The sequence below is a fragment of the Peromyscus californicus genome, unplaced genomic scaffold, assembly GCF_007827085.1.
Source record: "Peromyscus californicus insignis strain IS unplaced genomic scaffold, ASM782708v3 Scaffold_18__1_contigs__length_77618521, whole genome shotgun sequence".
NCBI classification, from domain to species: domain Eukaryota; kingdom Metazoa; phylum Chordata; class Mammalia; order Rodentia; family Cricetidae; genus Peromyscus; species Peromyscus californicus.
This window is the reverse complement of record NW_026294480.1, coordinates 13,812-31,087: the sequence shown is the minus strand read 5'-3', so window position 1 is coordinate 31,087 and position 17,276 is coordinate 13,812. Positions and strand designations below refer to the sequence as shown.

At 40.3% G+C, this 17,276-nt stretch overlaps 1 protein-coding gene across 8 annotated transcripts in view; it reads right to left on the bottom strand.

The window, feature by feature from the left end:
• The window catches only part of LOC128113305 (zinc finger protein 420-like), a 32,749-nt gene extending 18,612 nt beyond the window's left edge, over positions 1 to 14,137 (bottom strand). For 5 of the 8 annotated variants that reach the window (XM_052742869.1, XM_052742860.1, XM_052742866.1 and 2 more), the window contains exon 1: positions 13,971 to 14,137. The gene's annotated coding sequence lies outside the window, so the exon portion shown is untranslated. Of the gene's footprint in view, positions 1 to 13,929 lie in introns of all 8 variants that reach the window. The other 3 variants (XM_052742863.1, XM_052742867.1, XM_052742865.1) reach the window with 1 other exon arrangement.
• Positions 14,138 to 17,276: the final 3,139 nt, after the last annotated feature.

The following is a 17,276-nucleotide window of genomic DNA, read 5'->3' as shown; positions in this document are numbered from 1 at the left end:
CTTGGCTTAGTGTTGATGAACGGATTTTAAGACTCAGGGAAACTGAAATGCTAGACTGGGAATGCTGTGTAAAACTTCAATGCGAAGTCCCAGAAGACATGCCCTTCACTATTCCTATAAGATGCAAAAAGTTGACAGTGGCACCAGCACATTTGAAGAGCTTTGCTGTTGCCCTTTTTCTTGTGCCAGATCTTGGGGTTGAAGATGCTGCTGCTCAGTTGGATGAATTAAATACATTGGGTTTAATTTGGCTGGGAGCTAGCAGGGGCCAGGTGTCATCACTGAGCCACCAAAGACAAGGTGATTGTAGGACTCATAACAGACAGCACAGACAAAGTGAATTTTCGGTGGCATTACTCATGTGGACCTTAGGTACAGGCTAATCAATCATGGTATTTCCAGGCATGAAATAGAGAAGAGGTCTACAGAATTTTTGTTTGATCTGTACAAGCAGAAAAATTCTCCAACAAATGAAAGGCTACATTGTATAATGGCAAAAGGCCTATGAATCAATTTCCAGATGAGACAGTTTGCTGATCCAGAACTCCTTGAATGAAGGGACAGCCAGGTTCCCCCAAGGAAGGACCTTTATAAAATATCTAAAAGTTTTACTGTTAGCTTTTCTCCAGTCCTTCTCCAGAGGGACCTATGGCCTAGGAAACAGTCAGACTTTCTGAGTTTATTGGATACTGGTTTTGAATTAACAATGATTCTAGGAAATCCCAAGAAACATTGTGGCACTCCAATTAAAGTAAGAGCTTATGGAGGTCAGGTGATTAATGGAGTTTTGGCTGAAATCTGACTCACAGTAGGTGCAGTGGGTCCCCAAACTCATACTGTGGTTATTTTCCCAGTCCCAAAATGTATAATTGGGATAGATATATTTGAAGTTAACAGAATTCTCATATTGGTTCCCTGACCTGTGGAGTGTGGGCTATTATAATGGGAACTCTGGGGACTGTTTTACCTTTTATTAAATCAAATCCAAGCACAATGATTACAAGACAGAAGGAGGAATCTGGGTCACATCTCCCGCTCTCTGCCGCAGCACTGTAACCTCTTCCCAAAGGGCCAAAGGGAAACTCCAAGCCAAGCCAAACTTCCCCTCATCCTCAGTTCTTATCCAGTCACATACCCAGAGAAGACCACGCCCATAGGGCTCAGTCATCCCAATACCATTGGCTTATCAGACCAAATTCCCACTACAGGCTATTATAGTTGGAAAGGCTAAATGGAAGCCTTTAGAGTTGTCTCTGCCAAGCAAAAATAGTATCACATCCCTGGAGGAACTGCAGAAATTAGTGTCACCATCAAGGACTTAAAAGATGCAGGGGTGGTGGTGGTTCAGCTAGAACCTGCAGCTCATTTTGTTCGATCCAGAAAGCCCCATCTCTCACTCTCCAAACCCCACACTCTCAGAGAATCTCCAACAAAGAAAAGGTGCCAAAAAGCCCAGATCTCCATTCTTTGCAGCTATGGCAGCTCCTCCCCTGAAGTTGCCAGCAGCCCAAGTCCCTGCCTAAAGCGCTCAGCTTTTGATCATACTTGGACACAAATCTATCTTGTGGAGGACAAGTTATCACCCCTCATCTACAGGGTATATAAGCTCCCTGCTTTAGTTTGGCTGTGTGATTTCTCTGGCTCCGATATCTGTGGCTGGAAGACTCACCAGGTGTAGTAGGACAGGTCCATAGAGCCAAGAAAATTGACTCAGACCAGGGCATGCACATAATGTACTTCCTTATGAGCCAACCTGGAATCTGCCTGAGGGCCTAGCAACAGGCACTGTCCAGAGTTCCTGGTCATTGTCAAGAGTTCCTGATCCTGCAGAGTCTACCTGAGGGCTTAGCAACAAGCACGGAGTTCCTGGTTGTGCCCAGCCAATGAAGGATGACCACACAATGCCACCAGATTGCAACACAGACTGGGTGCTGGGAGGAGGGTATATAAGGCCTCCCCCTGCCGCTGCTCCCCCCCATTATTAAATAAACCAGTTTGTTTTTTGCCTTCAACTGACTTCCAGTATCTGTGCTGTTAATGTCTCTCTCACCTTCTCTGCCTTCTCAGCCTTCTCACCTCCTCCCCTGAGGGAGCCATTAGAATCAAGCAACAACCTGGGTGGTGTTTTGCTCAAATAAACCTGTTCTTTTACTTTTTCAATTTGGCTTGGTCTGGCTTACTTTGTCAGCAGAGAAACCTATTATCATGATACAGAAAACCTATCAGCGGTTTCCACCACATCTCCTTTTAACTCTCTTATCTGGTCAGTGCAGAAGACATGGATTGTAGAGAATAACAATTGTCTACTGAACACTCAATCAAATAGTGACTCCAATTGTAGCTGTTATACCAGATGTGGTGTCCTTACCTGAGCAAAGTAACATATCTCCAGGTATACAGCATGCAGTTATTGATTATTATTTGTCCATAAGGACCACAAGAAACAATTTTCTTTCAGTTAGCAAGGCTAGCAATAAAACTACCTTTATAGTTTTACCTCAAGGATATATTAATTCTCCTGTGGAAGTAACTGTCTTATTCAATAAGAAACACAGAGCCAATACAGAGATGAAAGCCAAGAGGTCAGAGCAATAGCTAAGAGCTAAAAACCTTACCCTTCACTGGTCGCTGTACCTCTCTGAAAGAGACCTACTTCCTGTGTCTGTCTTTTTTATAGTTTCTGTTCTACCTCCTCATTGGTTGTAAACCCAACCACATGACCTCCTAGTCACTGCCTGTCTGTACAGACCTCCAGGTCTTCTATGGATGGTATTGAGATTAAAGGCGTGTGTCTCCAATGCTGGCTGTATCCTTGAACACACAGAGATCTACCTAGCTCTGCCTACCAAGTGCTGGGATTAAAGGCATGCACCACCACCGCCCAGCTTTCACTATGGCTTGCAGTGGGTCCCCAGTCCCAAAATGTATAATTGGGATAGATATATTTGAAGTTAACAGAATTCTCATATTGGTTCCCTGACCTGTGGAGTGTGGGCTATTATAATGGGAACACTGGAGACTGTTTTACCTTTTATTAAATCAAATCCAAGCACAATGATTACAAGACAGAAGGAGGAATCTGGGTCACATCTCCCGCTCTCTGCCGCAGCACTGTAACCTCTTCCCAAAGGGCCAAAGGGAAACTCCAAGCCAAGCCAAACTTCCCCTCATCCTCAGTTCTTATCCAGTCACATACCCAGAGAAGACCACGCCCATAGGGCTCAGTCATCCCAATACCATTGGCTTATCAGACCTAATAGCTCTGACCCCCGGGCAACTTTATTTATTAACATACAAATCACATTTCAGTACAAATAAAATATCACTATATTCTCCTGCCCTGTGTCATACAAGGGATCTTGATCATTTGTCTCTTTCACAAAATATCACATTGGTGCACAATATTGATGACATTATACTTACTGGACCAAATGAGCAGGAGGTAGCAATCACTTTGGGCTCATTAGTAACGTATATGCACATCAGATGATGAGAAATAAATCCAACCAAAATTCAAGGGCTTTCTACCTCAGTAAAATTCTTACGAGTCCAGCGGTGTGGACCATGCAGAGATATTCCTTCCAAGGTGAAGAATAAGTTATTGTACCTGGCCTTTCCCACCACCAAGAAAGAAGCACAACATATAGTGGGCCTATTTGGATTCTGGAGACAGCATATTGCTCAGTTGGGTGTGTTATTCTGACTCATATACCAAGTGACTCAGAAAGCTGCTAGCTTTGTGTGGGGCCTGGAACAAAAACTCTTCAACAGGTCAAGGCCGCTGTGCAGGCTGTTCTACCACTTGGATCACATTATCCATAAGACTTGATGATATTTCAATTTGGCTTGGTCAGCAGAGAAACCTATTAGCATGATACAGAAAACCTATCAGTGGTTTCCACCACATCTCCTTTTAACTCTCTTATCTATATTTCAGGTGTCAGTGGCAGATAGGGATGCTGTTTGGAGCCATTGGCAGGCCCCTACAGGTGAATCACAGAAGAGACCTTTGGGATTTTTGGAGCAATGTTGTGGGATATTTGATCACAATGTGTGAAAATGTGTTGCTGTTTTACCTTGCCTGCCTAGGCACCTTCTGATTGGTTTAATAAAGAAATGAATGGCCAATAGCTAGGCAGGAGAGGACAGACAGGACTTTTGGGCAGAAACAGGAACTCTGGGAAGAATCTGAGAGGTGGGGATTTTGCTAGTGAGACACAGAGCAAGTTGAATGTACAGTATAGAGGAGAGGTAATGAGAAATGTGGCAGAACGTATATTAATATAAATGGGCTAATTTAAGTTATAAAAGCTAGTTGGGAACAAGTCTAAGCTAAAGCCAAGCTTTCATAATAAGACGTCTCTGTATCATTATTTGGGAGCTGCTGGCCCAAAGAAAGTTCAACTACAGATCAAGGCACTATCATTATTTGCAGACAACTATTTTTCTTTTGAAAGACAGCTCTTAGCTTGCTATTGGGCCTTAGTGGAAACTGAATGTTTGACAATAAGCCACCCAGTTACCATGTGATCTGAGTTGCCCATCATGAGTTGAGTGTTATCTGACCCACCAAGTCATAAAGTAGGATGTGCAAAGCACCAATCTATTATCAAATGTTAGTGGTATATACATGATTGGGCCTGAGCATGTCTTGAAGACACAAATAAGCTACAGGAAGAAGTTTTCCAAATGCCTATTGTTTTTTCTTCCATTACAATTCCATCTGTTGTCAAGCATGTACTTATAACCTCATTAAATGCCCCATGATCATGAGGAAGAAAAGACTAAGGCCTGGTTTACTGATAGTTCTGCACATTATGCAGCCACCACCCAGGAGTGGACAGCTGCAGCATTAAAACCCCTTTCTGAGACAACCCTGAAAGACACTAGCAAAGGGAAATCTTCACAATGGACAGAACTTTGGACAGTATTTTTTGTCACACATTTTGTCTGGAAGGAGAAATGGCCAAATGTGTGATTGTTCACTGATCATGGGCTCTAGTCAATGAATGGCTGGATGGTCAGGGACTTTTAAAGAGCATGATTAGAAAATCAGTGAGAAAGGTATTTGGGGAAGATGTAGATAGATCTCTCCAAATGACAAAGGATGTGAAGATATTTGTGTCCCATGTAAATGCTCATCAAAAGTCAATTTCAGCTGAGGAGGAGTTCAATAATCAAGTAGATAGGAATACCCATTCTGTAGCTGAAATTTTTTTTGTGTCCTTCATGGCCACGCAGTCAATCAGCTGCTTATAAAATAATCACACAGAGACTTAATATTATTTATAACTGCTTGGACTTTTTTTTTATTATAATTGCTTGGCTATTAGCTCAGGCTTATTACTGACTAGCTCTTACACTTAATTTAACCCATAATTCTTATTTATGTTTAGCCACGTGGCTTGGTACCTTTTCTCAGTTCTGCCTTGTCATCTTGCTTCCTTTGTGTCTGGCTGGCGTCTCCTGACTTTGCTCTTCCTCTTCCCAGAATTCTCCTTGTCTGCTGGCTCCGACTATACTTCCTGCCTGGCTACTGGCCCATCAGCATTTTATTAAACCAGTGTACAAGGGCATTATCCCACAGCATTTCCCCTTTTCTGTCTAATCAAAAAGGAAGGTTTTAACTTTAACACAGTAAGATTACATATAACAAAACAGTTATCAAGCAAGAATTATAGTTATAATATCTAGTCTATTTGTACTTAGCAAATTTAAAGAAAATATTCTATCTACCATATATTTGTGAGTCTAAAGTTTTATATTTATCTTTTATCATAACGAAGGAGTATTATAATCATAACTATTTAGTCCTCAACTACATCAAAGACCTCAGAAGAATATAATATTATCTAAGTAGACAAGAAGAGAATTGTTAATCTATATGTTGCCATGTGTTCTGTGGCTTTACCTGTATGTCATTACATGTTGCTCCTTGGACAGCAGGCTGGCGTCTCCTGACTCAGCCTTCCTCTTCCCAGAATCTCCTTGTCTACTTATTTTGTCCATACTTCCTGCCTGGCTACTGGCCAATCAGTGTTTTATTAAACCAGTGTACAAGGGCATTATCCCACAGCACCATTCTCTGGACAGTCAGCCTCTTTCCCCAGCCATTCCTGTCATTGTCCAGTTTGCACAAGAACAAAGTGGCTATGGTAGCAGAGATGGGGGTTATGCATAGGCTCAACAACAAAGACTTCAACTCACTAAGGCTGACCTGGGTACATCTGCTGTGGAGTGCCAGATCTTACAATAACAATCCAACATTGAGCCCCAGATATGCACCATTCCTAAGGGTGACCAAACAGTGACCTGGTGGTAAGTTGACTATATTGGATCAATTTTTCCATGGAAAGGACAGCACTTGGTCCTTACTGGAATAGATAAACTGGTTATGGAATTGCCTTTCCTGCATGTAATGCTTCTGCCCAAACCACCATGTGTGCACTTATAGAATGCCTTATCCACTGTCATGGTGCAACAGTGAACCCAAGAGCATTTAATACACTGCTCTTAGCATGTTCCCTACCATCCTGAAGCAGATGGCCTGACAGAAAGATGTAATGGCCTTTTAAAGACACAGTCCCAGGGCCAATTAGGTGGCAGCAGCCTGCCTGTACGGCTGGGGTGGGGTTTTCCATGAGACGGTATATACTCTGAATCAGTGTCCAATATATGATCAGGAATCAAGGGGGTGGAAACAGGATGGTTTCATTCACTGTCACTCCTCCTGACCCACTAGGAAAATTTTTTCTTCCTGTTCCTTCAACCTTAAGTTTTGCTGGCCTAGAAGTTTTGGTTCCAGAAGGAGGAGCACTCCTGCCAGGAGCCATAACAAACTTTCCACTGTACTAGAAACTCAGATGTCCCTCTGGCCACTTTGGGCTTCTGATGCCCTTAAACCAACAGGCTAAGAAAGGAACAACAGTGTTAGGAGGGGTGATTGATCTGAATTACCATGGGGAAATTGAATTGCTTCTCCATAATGGAGATAAAAAAGTTTATGTTTGGAGTGCAGGAGATTGTTTAAGGGAACCTCTTGATACTACCATGTCCTGTAATTAAAGTCAATGGGAAACTACAACATCCTAATCCAGGCAAGATAACAAAGGGCACAGAACCATCAGAAATGAAGTTATGGGTCTCCCCTCCAGGAAAAGAGACAAAACTTCATGAGGTGGAAGAAATACAGAATGGGCATAGAGGAAGGTAGTTATAAATACCAGCTGAGGCCATGTGACCAGTTGCAGAAAAGAGGATTATAATTGACATGAGTGTTTCTGTCATATTTTTTTAAGAATGTGTTTGTGCAGATATTTGTGTTTTCTTTTCCTCTATTTTGTTATCATATGATGTAACATCAATTAAGAGACTATTACTGGTTATAATCTTTAAGTTTGAGATACTAAAAGAATGTCCCTCAAGGGACATTGCCATCTATTCTAAATTTATAATGTGTTTGTGGTTGTACGAGGGATGGTTATATCATGCTACATGTAATTATGACCTGGTTAAATATATAATGTGTTTTGATTATATGTAGGATACAGTATGTTTAGGTGTTATTATGTCCTGGTTATTGGAAATTAATCACAACATAAGGAGATATGATTGATTAGATTGTGTGTCAAGTTGACAAGGGGTGAACTTGTGATGGCTATTCTTAGTTGTCAACTTGATTATATCTGGAATTAAGTAAAAACCCAAAAATATAGGCATACCTGTGAGGTATATATATATATATATATATATATATATATATATATATATATATATATATGAGAGATTCATTCTAGAAGTTCTGTTACTCTAGAGAACCTTCACTAATATAGGTAAATGGATGGAACTAGAAAAAAAATCATCCTGATTGAGGTAACCCAGACCCCAAAAGACAAATATTGTAGGTTTTCTCTTGTATATGGATGTTATCTTTTAAGCCCTTGATATGCACGCTTCAATACATATAACAGAGATTAGGTATTGAGTCAGGGACTGGAGAGAGGACAGGATCTCCCAAAGAAGAAGAAATTGAATAAATAGTTACAGAAAGATGAGGAAAGAGTGGAGTGTGAGGCTTAAATGGGGAGAGGGATAGAAGAAAGGGGTAAGGGAGGACATATGGGGAGGAACAACTAACACTAAGGCCACTCGAGGGGCTATTTGGAAATCTAACAATTTAGAGGCTTTTATATATATATATATATATATATATATATATATGAAATCTAAATGGAGTCTAAATCTAAATAATGTGGGAGATTATACCCCAATTAGACATCTTTTGCCAGTAAGTGAAACATCCATTGCCAGGAATGGGTTATATCCAGTTTGTTTGCTAGACAAAGGGGCCCCATGGAAACTTCCAAACATCTCAGGATATTGCCTGGACTATTGGTTGTTCTCCATAAGCTGAAAGTAAGGCCCTACTGCTGAAGACAACACTTACATATCTCATTGAACACAGAGAAGTCAAGCCAGTACCTAACTAGAGGTTTCACCCCTACTGACTAGTATTCATAGTACTGGAAGGTACTCTGCACACAACCAGAGGAGAAAGGTAACTGCCAACCCAGCTACAAATCCTGTGATCTACAAAACTGACCTGCCTGTAAGATATGTTGGTACAATAGGCAGCACAAATGTTGTGGGAGCAACCAACTACTTTCTGATTGGATTTAAGGCCTACTCCATGAGATGGAACCTATACCTGATTCAGCTCTGGAGAAGAATCCGAGACGGGTTAGGCCATGAATCTGGGGGAATCCAAATATTGTTCTGCTAAACATAGCAATAAAATGACTCCTAATGACATTGTCTGATTCAACCATCATCAGAGAAGCTTCCTCTTCCAGTAGATAGGAACTAACACAAAGGCCCACAACTGGACAATGTGTAGAGTATGACAGACTTTGGAACACTCAGTCATAAATGGGATGTCTTCATCGAATCCCTCCACTCAGGGCTCAAGCTATACATAAGAGGAGGCTGAAAGACTGTGAGAGCTAAAGGGAATGAATGACTTCAAAGAAACAGTGTATTCCAGACACAACAATATAAACTCAAAGGGACTGTGGCAGCATCCTCAGGCTCTGCACAAATTCAAGCCCGATGGTGTTCCAATGTGGAGAAGGGGTAGTGGACATGGGTTCCCACCGCAACCAAGAAGATATCTCCAAATGGCATTTGCTTACAAAGGAAAATTGAGTTTTCTCCCATGGAGTCTCACTGGGTATATTAAAACATACTTAAGGGTAGGTTTCATGCCCACCAATAGATGGCCAACACAAAACACACTCAATGGTATTTTTGTAGACTTTTTTCTCATATTGTTTTATTTGCTGTGTGTTCTGCATGGAGAAATGAATTTAGAAAAATGTGTGGAGCCAGCCAGTGGTGGTACACGCCTTTAATCCCAGCACTTGGGAAGCAGAGGCAGGTAGATCTCTGTGAGTTTGAGGCCAGCCTGGTCTACAAAGTGAGTTCCAGGACAGCTAGGACTGTTACACAGAAAAACCCTGTCTGAAAAATTCAATCAATCAATCAATCAATCCTGTTTTGTTCAGCATGCTGTGCATATTTGCAATGCATTCATTTGATAGTTCCTGTGCTAGTGCTGGTTGGATCACAACTAATGCTTTAGTCGTCTGGTGCTTGACTGAGACAGGTTGGTTTAAGATGGCTTTCCTAATGTGTGTAGTGGCTTCTGCCTACTCTTGCCTAGGGCATGTGTCCTGGCCATGGGTTTCTACACAGTCTATCTATGCTCAAGGGTATAACTAACAATGGAAGAATATATTTAAATCATATATACTAATGTATGTTTGACCAAACCTAGTCAAAAAACAAAGTATAGTTCATTGTTGGAACATGTTGTACAAGCATTCAGACACAGGTGAAACAGTCTACCCTGCAGGGAAGGTCCTTAAGTTAAGTAGGTAAACAAAAGCTTTAGGACAATGGTTCTCAACATGAGGGTCACAATCCTTTTGGGAGGTCAAATGATCTTTTCATATGGATTGCCTAAAATAATTGGGAAACAGAGATATTTACGATTCGTATCAGTAGCAAACTTACAGTTATGAAGTAGCAACAAAAATAATTTTATGATTGAGGTAACCACAACATGAGGAATTATATTAAAGGCTTGCAGCATTGGGAAGTTTGATAACCACTGCTTTAGGAATTCCCTCAGAGTGATCAGATACACTAGGCCCCTCTGTCCCAAGCATATATATAAGCAGTAAGGGCTGCTGAGAGACACTCTCAAACTAAGCTGCTTAGAAGAGGCAACTGAGCCACTTAGCCAGGAAGAAGCAGAGACCATCCCAGTCACCTGAAATTGGCTCAGAACACCTGAGCTACCTGAAAGAAACACCCTGTTGAGCTGCCTACAAGGTGTGCAGTGAGCTCAAGGTTTCCAGCTTTTGTGAGGCATTACCCATGCTAGGATAGGTTTTTGGTGATGCAGCTGTCTTTGAGTTATTTCTGCTCCTGTTAAGTAACCTTTAATCTACACTTCAGTAACTAACTCAGGGGAAACTCACTGGTTCACCAAGTTGGGTTTTGGTGTTATTCTTACTTTGATCTCTCATTAGTTCACTATCTGGGGTGCATAGGCATTTAGTCTCCCCAGGAATAGTGTGGCACAACACCTGCTTATGATTACATGTCAGTGGTGACTCTCTTATAGACATGAACTTTAAGTATTTCACAATTTCTTTCTTTTCTTTTTTCTTTTTTTTTTTTTAAGATAGGGTTGGCCTCATATAGGCCAAGCTGGCTGCAAACTCACTCTATAGCTGAGGATAAACTTTTTTATTGAGACAGGGCCTCATTATGCATGCTTGGCAAGTCTAGAACTTAATATGTAGATCATGTTGGTTATAAAGTCACCTGCTTCTGTCTTTAGAATCCCAGGATTAAAGGCATGCATCACCACAGCCATCCTGTCCTTGTACTATTGGCCCAGCTGTTTTACTATTTCTTAGGTTTAATTTTAAATCATAGATCCAATTTAAAGTACATAAATGTAGAAATAAGATGAAAAATAACAATTCCTCAGAGGTTTGTTCAACTTTTGTTACTCTTGGAGATTCCAAAAGCCATCTGGAAATATAACTAAGAGAAAAGGTAGATGGAGTGAATAAGAACTTGTTTGGCCCTAATCCCCTGCTTCTCCCCATACATTAACTGGAAAGCACCAAAATGCCCTTGTGTGGGAAAATATAGCTGAAGGATGTACAAAAAGGACTCACTAAAGATGCATCTATGAGTATGATAATGGAGAATAGTATGTCATGTTATTTAAAGATATTGTTGTGAAATATTAGTTTAAGATTGTTATATTCCCTTATGTGGAATATTTGTTTAATGATATAAACATGTGTTGCATTCTTTTATGTTGCATCTGTTTAACTCTGTGAAGCTGTGTTACTTTGCCTAAAACACTTGATTGGTCTAATATAGAGCTGAATGGCCAATAGCTAGGCAGGAGAGGGATAGGCAGGGCTGCCAGGTAGAGAGAATAAATAGGAGAAGAAATCTAGGCTGGAGAGAAAGAAAAGCTAGGAGGGAAAAAAGGAGAAGATGAGGACACCAGGGGCCATCCACCCAGTCACACAACCAGCCACAGAGTAAGAAGGGAAGAAAGACATATAGAATAAAGAAAGGTTGTTAGAATAAAGAAAAGTCCAGAGGCAAAACATTAACGAAGAGAGACTGGTTAATTTAAATTAGAAAATCTAGCTAGAAGCAAGATAAGACAAGCTAAGGCTGGGCAAGAATAAGTCTCTGTGTATTTATTTGGGAGCTGCGTGGTGGACACCCAAAAGAGGAAAAAAAAAGATACTGTTTAATAATTTAAACAAAATAAATATTGTCTTTACTAAACTTAATGTTATAAAAATACATTGTACTTTTTGTTCTCTTAGTGCAGGGATTCTACATAGGACTCCACACCTCACTGCAACACTTACCCAAGCATCATGGAAAGTATGTATCTTGTAACACATGATTATATAGATTTCTTACAGAACAGTCTTTCAGTAATGTTACCCAATGTCAGTTTCTCCTGTGTCTGAATGCTTGTACAATTTGTTTCAACAATGAACTAAACTTTGTCTTTTGACTAGGTTTGGTAAAACAAACATTAGAATATATGATTTAAATATATTCTTCCATTGCAAGGCATGTACATCATGGATGTGGCTATTTCTCCACTTTTGGGCTAGAGTGTCTTATAGTCCAAAATGTCCTTGAACCTACTACATAGCCAAAGATAGTTTTTAATTAGGAGCCTTCCATAGCTGTTTTTCTGTTTGTTTGTTTTTATTTTTGCAGTGCTAGGGATTGACCCAGGGACTTACACATGCTAGAATTATGATCTAGGCAAGGGCTCCACTAGTGAGCCACACCTCAGACCTGCCAAGGATGATCTTGAAGTCCTGATTATCCTGCCTCTCCCTCCCAAATGCCTTGCTGTCAGGCATGCACCACAAATTTTACTTATGCAGAAAACAAAAACATAAAATGGGTTTGTAACTGGAGAGAATGTTACTGTAATAGATTTTAAGAAACCTGTTTTCTTCATATGCATCAGGCAATATACTTTTCCTATTTTAAATAATGTATAATAGAATACTATTATTTTCCTGCGTATCAGAGATATATAGTAAATGATAGGTGTCAGGGTTGTTTTCCTTATAAAAATTATATAATCCATAGAAAATATTAGTATTAAAGATAAGGTGTTTATAAGTACTTTAATGCTACAAAACAGACTCATGACAAATGAACACTTGGCATAACTTAATTAAATGTAGCAAAATATGTAAAACCAGAACAAGACATTAGAAATCTAGTATGTACAAATCTTGGGACCCTGAGCAAGTCAGATCTCTTTTAATTGATTTTTCACCTTTCAGATAAAGTATAAATATATTGGCACGCCTTTCCAGGAAGAACTGTCATGTACATGGAGCATCAGTGTACTTAGATGCCACATTAGGTGATGAGTCATTTTAGAGCGTATACTCTATAGATAAGGGGATAGATAGATGTAAAGAAGTGTGAGTAGAGACTGTAGACAGAGACTTATCAGGTACACCACCAGGTCATACCCCTCACCCCCACACACACACACCTTAAATCTCCTCCAACATTACTTAAAATTCCTAAGACTATGACTGTCTTTCTCAGCCCAACTCATCTCTCCTGAAAATTGGTCCAAAGCTTCCAACATCACACAGTCCCTGATAAGTATTAAATTTTTTTTCACTCTAGAGTGTAGGATCAGTAATTGCTTGGACTAAGGAAATCTAAGGTGGTCCTCTTTCTGGAACTTTTATTTCTATATGGAAGGGTTGCTAGGAGAGTTCAGGTCAGAGGGTAGTGTACCTGGAGGATTTGTCTTCAAAGGGGGGGGGGGGGGGCTTTTAAAATCTGTAATGATTTATTCCAAAGAAAATGGAACGACATTCCAATACATCAACTTCCCTCACAGAACTCTGCCCCCAGAAACTGTTTTTATAAACTGTTAAACAAAGAGTACTAGGCAGGCTAGAGACTCCACTTGGTTAAATACGCCAAGAATCTCATAAGTACAATAGTCATGTAAGTCTCATTAAGCTGATAACATGACCTCTCCACAGCAAAGCTGGAAAATGAACTCACATTATACACCTCCCAAGATCAGGTAGTCAGCTGAAACAGCCCTACCTGGAGGGAGCGAGGAGAGCAGTGTCGGATTCGGCTATGGGAGCCATCTGTCCAATTCTTAGAAGCACACTACATTCTAACAGAGCGACCACTGAAAGATAGCACTGTTCCAATCATCCTCTCCCCAGTCATGACCTGCGGATTCTGACCGGGTAACTCAGCCTAGATCACCGCAAAAACCTCCCAAACAGGTTCTATCTGCCTTATACCCACCCACATTTCCGCTCTCTGTAAGCATTGGAACATCCTCCGACCTGCAGAGTGTCTCAGGCTTGTAGAGCTCCTCTCCCCGCTGGCAGGTACCTTCAAGTCAAATAATCAAACCCAAGCTTGTAGGACAGCGAACAGTACATCCAGAGGCCGGAACTCGAGGAAAGACTCTTGGGACATATGCGCACAGAAGATTTCCACGGCCCTTGCTTGTGACGTCACACCAGGCAAGACTACATTTCCCACAAATCTGTGAGAGCGAATTTCAAGAACCCTTGAAAAGATTTGATTATTTCCTGGGTTTTTAGCTCTGCTTCCTGAGATTGAGGGTGTCATACAAGCAACCAGTCTCCATACACTGAATAACTACAGGTAAATATCATGTTTCTTTTTAATTCCCCTAATGACAAAATGAATTGATTGAAATATTTGAATGTGGTTAAAACCTTTGACAATAATTGTTTTATTCGTTTTACATATTATTTCTGGTTATGATGGTTTAAAATCACATGCCTACTTACAGATGATTATTATAACATGGAAAATTGACATCAACTCAATCTTTCTTGAAAGTAAACAATAAAAAATATGGGAACTCACTCCTAACACTTTAAAAAATGATTTTTGAAGCCAGCCTTAGTGGTGAAGGCCCGTACACTCAAACTGCACAGGAGTCTGCAGCAAGATTGCAGGGCCAAAGACATGCCTTCAAGTCCTAGCTGGGCAATTTAGTAAGACTTTTCCCTCAGTGAAAAATGCAAAGTGATGGGGAGATAGTTTAGTGATAGGACACTTGCCTACAATGCAGGAGGTCTTAATTTTAACACCCAGTACCAAAAAGAAAATACATCTAGAGAGATGACTCAGCCCTTTAGAGTATTTGTTGCTTTTGCATAGGACCAGGGTTTGATTCCCAGCACCCACATTGTGGCTTACAATATTCTTGACTCCAGTTCCAAGGTGTCCAATGTCCTCTTCTGACCTCTGCAAGCACTAGGCACACACATGGTGCACATATGTACATGCAGGCAAAACATTTGTATACATAAAATAAATAATTTTAAAAAGGTTAAAATAAATAAAATTGAATGAAATAATAAAAAATCTTGATCTTATCTAGTAAAATGTGTGGCCCATAAATGGGTCAGATTTTATAGTTAGAAAAGTTTTAAGACTGGAAAATGGTTCAGTGATTAAGAGTACTGGCTTGTCTTTCAAAGGACCTGTATTTCAGTCACAGTACCTTTATGTCAGCTCATTCCAATTCCAGGGTATCTGTCACCCACTTGCTTCCTCAGACATTTTATGAAAGTTTAGCACAGACATGCATTCAAATAAAACATCCATACACACACACACACACACACACACACACACACACACACACACACACACACACCCCAAGAGAAACAGTTTTAGTATGTATATTGAAATACAATAGGTAGGAGATGGGTTTGGGTTAAGGTTAGGGTAACAAGTGTTCTTAACCTCTGAGCTATCTCTGCAGTCTTAAAGTAGAGTCATTTTTGAGGTTCCAGAGTCCAGGCCCAAAGTGAAAGGTATGACATCTTGGGATTTAAAGTTTTGACATCTCCAGAGGAATTATTAGCCCTTTGTAATCTCAATTTCCCTCAAGATAGAAGGGGCTTGAGTAAAAATTGCTTCTAACTCCTGTCCTGGTGCTGACATTCTGAGATATAAGATTTGAAATTGGGATACTTAGGTTGGAGCCTGAAGTCCCATGTTTGGGAGACTGAGTGAGGCAGAAGGATTCTTTGAGGCCAGAAATTTAGGGTCAACTTTGGCAATATGGTAAGACCCGGTGTAGCTGAAAGTTTTCCTATGCTTCGTTCAGGAAAAGCATTGTTTTGGAAATAACTCCCATACTTTCCTTGTCTCCTGCAGGTAAGAAATCTTTCATTTCTTCTGTCTTAGCTGTTTGATGACTATTCTTGGTAGTCAAACTGACTGTAATTAACTAAAACCCAAAGAGTTGGGTACACCTGTGAAGGAGCTGTCATTTCTGCTGAGATTTGGATGGACCATGAGGCAGACTGGTTCTGTTGGTCCATGTGTTGACCTGGACAGTGGCCCTTGTCCTCTGAGCCTCCCTGTGTATGGATTTCCTGGGGAAGGGGAGACTCTGCAGCCCTGACATGAGAGGATATGATGCTTGTATTGTCACTGTCCAGTGGGCACACACAGGTACTGCTTTTGGTGTGCAGTGGGAAGACAGATTGAAAAACTGAAGGTCTGGTTTCTAGAAGTTCTGATTGCATTCCAATTTCAGGTTTATTTTATAAATGTTACAAATAGTTTAGAAACTGGTAGAAAGATGGTGATGTGGATCACCTGTCAGCAATACATGATTAGAATGCTTTTAAAGTTCTGCTACTACCAGCCACAGTGGTGTGATTCGGTGAAGTTTAGTTCCAGGGGACAAAAGGAGTGATCTTCAAAGATTTCTCAGTTGTGCATGGTGTTGGGCAGGTAGATAGGGCAGAATTCACATCTTGTGCCATAATCCATGTGGCAGAAAGCAGATTTTAAATTATTCTTCTCTGTTGTTTTGGGATTGGGCATCAGTGGGGCTGGGTTTACCTGAAACCACAAAGAGGCATAAGGGGCTCCAGAGCCATAGTAAGAGATCACTTCCATTTGCAAAGAGAGCTTTAGATCATGGGGCTTCTGTCTTTGAAAGAAATATCAGTAGCTGGAGGGTCAGAAACAACAGTTTAAGGGTCACTTAAAGTTAATTTTGTGAAAGTTGTGAAGTCTGTGTTTAATTTCTATTCACATAGAATCATAGGTAGCTGGGTGACATTGGTCAAGATCACACTTTTCCTGGTGAAGTTTCCTTTGGTCTTTTGATTAAAAGTTGACTATTTTCCTGCCTTCATTTCTGGCTTTTTCTCTCTTTCCCTTTTATTCTTTCACAGATATTTTACACATTCTTGATTGTTGTATCTTTATGATAAGTATAGAAGTCATGTCAATCTGTGTACCTTTTTTTTTTATAATCCCATTGAGAATTCTGAATGTTTCTACTGTGAATGTAGCTTTGTAATCAGCTTTCATGTTATAAATTGTTGAGCACTGTTATTGGATGGTATTCATTTTATGGTGCAAATTTATCATACAGAACATCTTAATTTTGATGCTTCATGCTCCCAAGGATCATTTCTTTACTTTATTTAGATTTTGTTATTGTTTTTGTTAATCTGTGAAAGACTTTTGTTTTATTAGATAAAAGGTATTATGGGTCTTGGCATGTGGCTTAGCACATATTCTTTTTGGTGATGGCCTGAGTTAAGATACCTACAGTTGGGAGGCTCATAACTCTCTGCTAT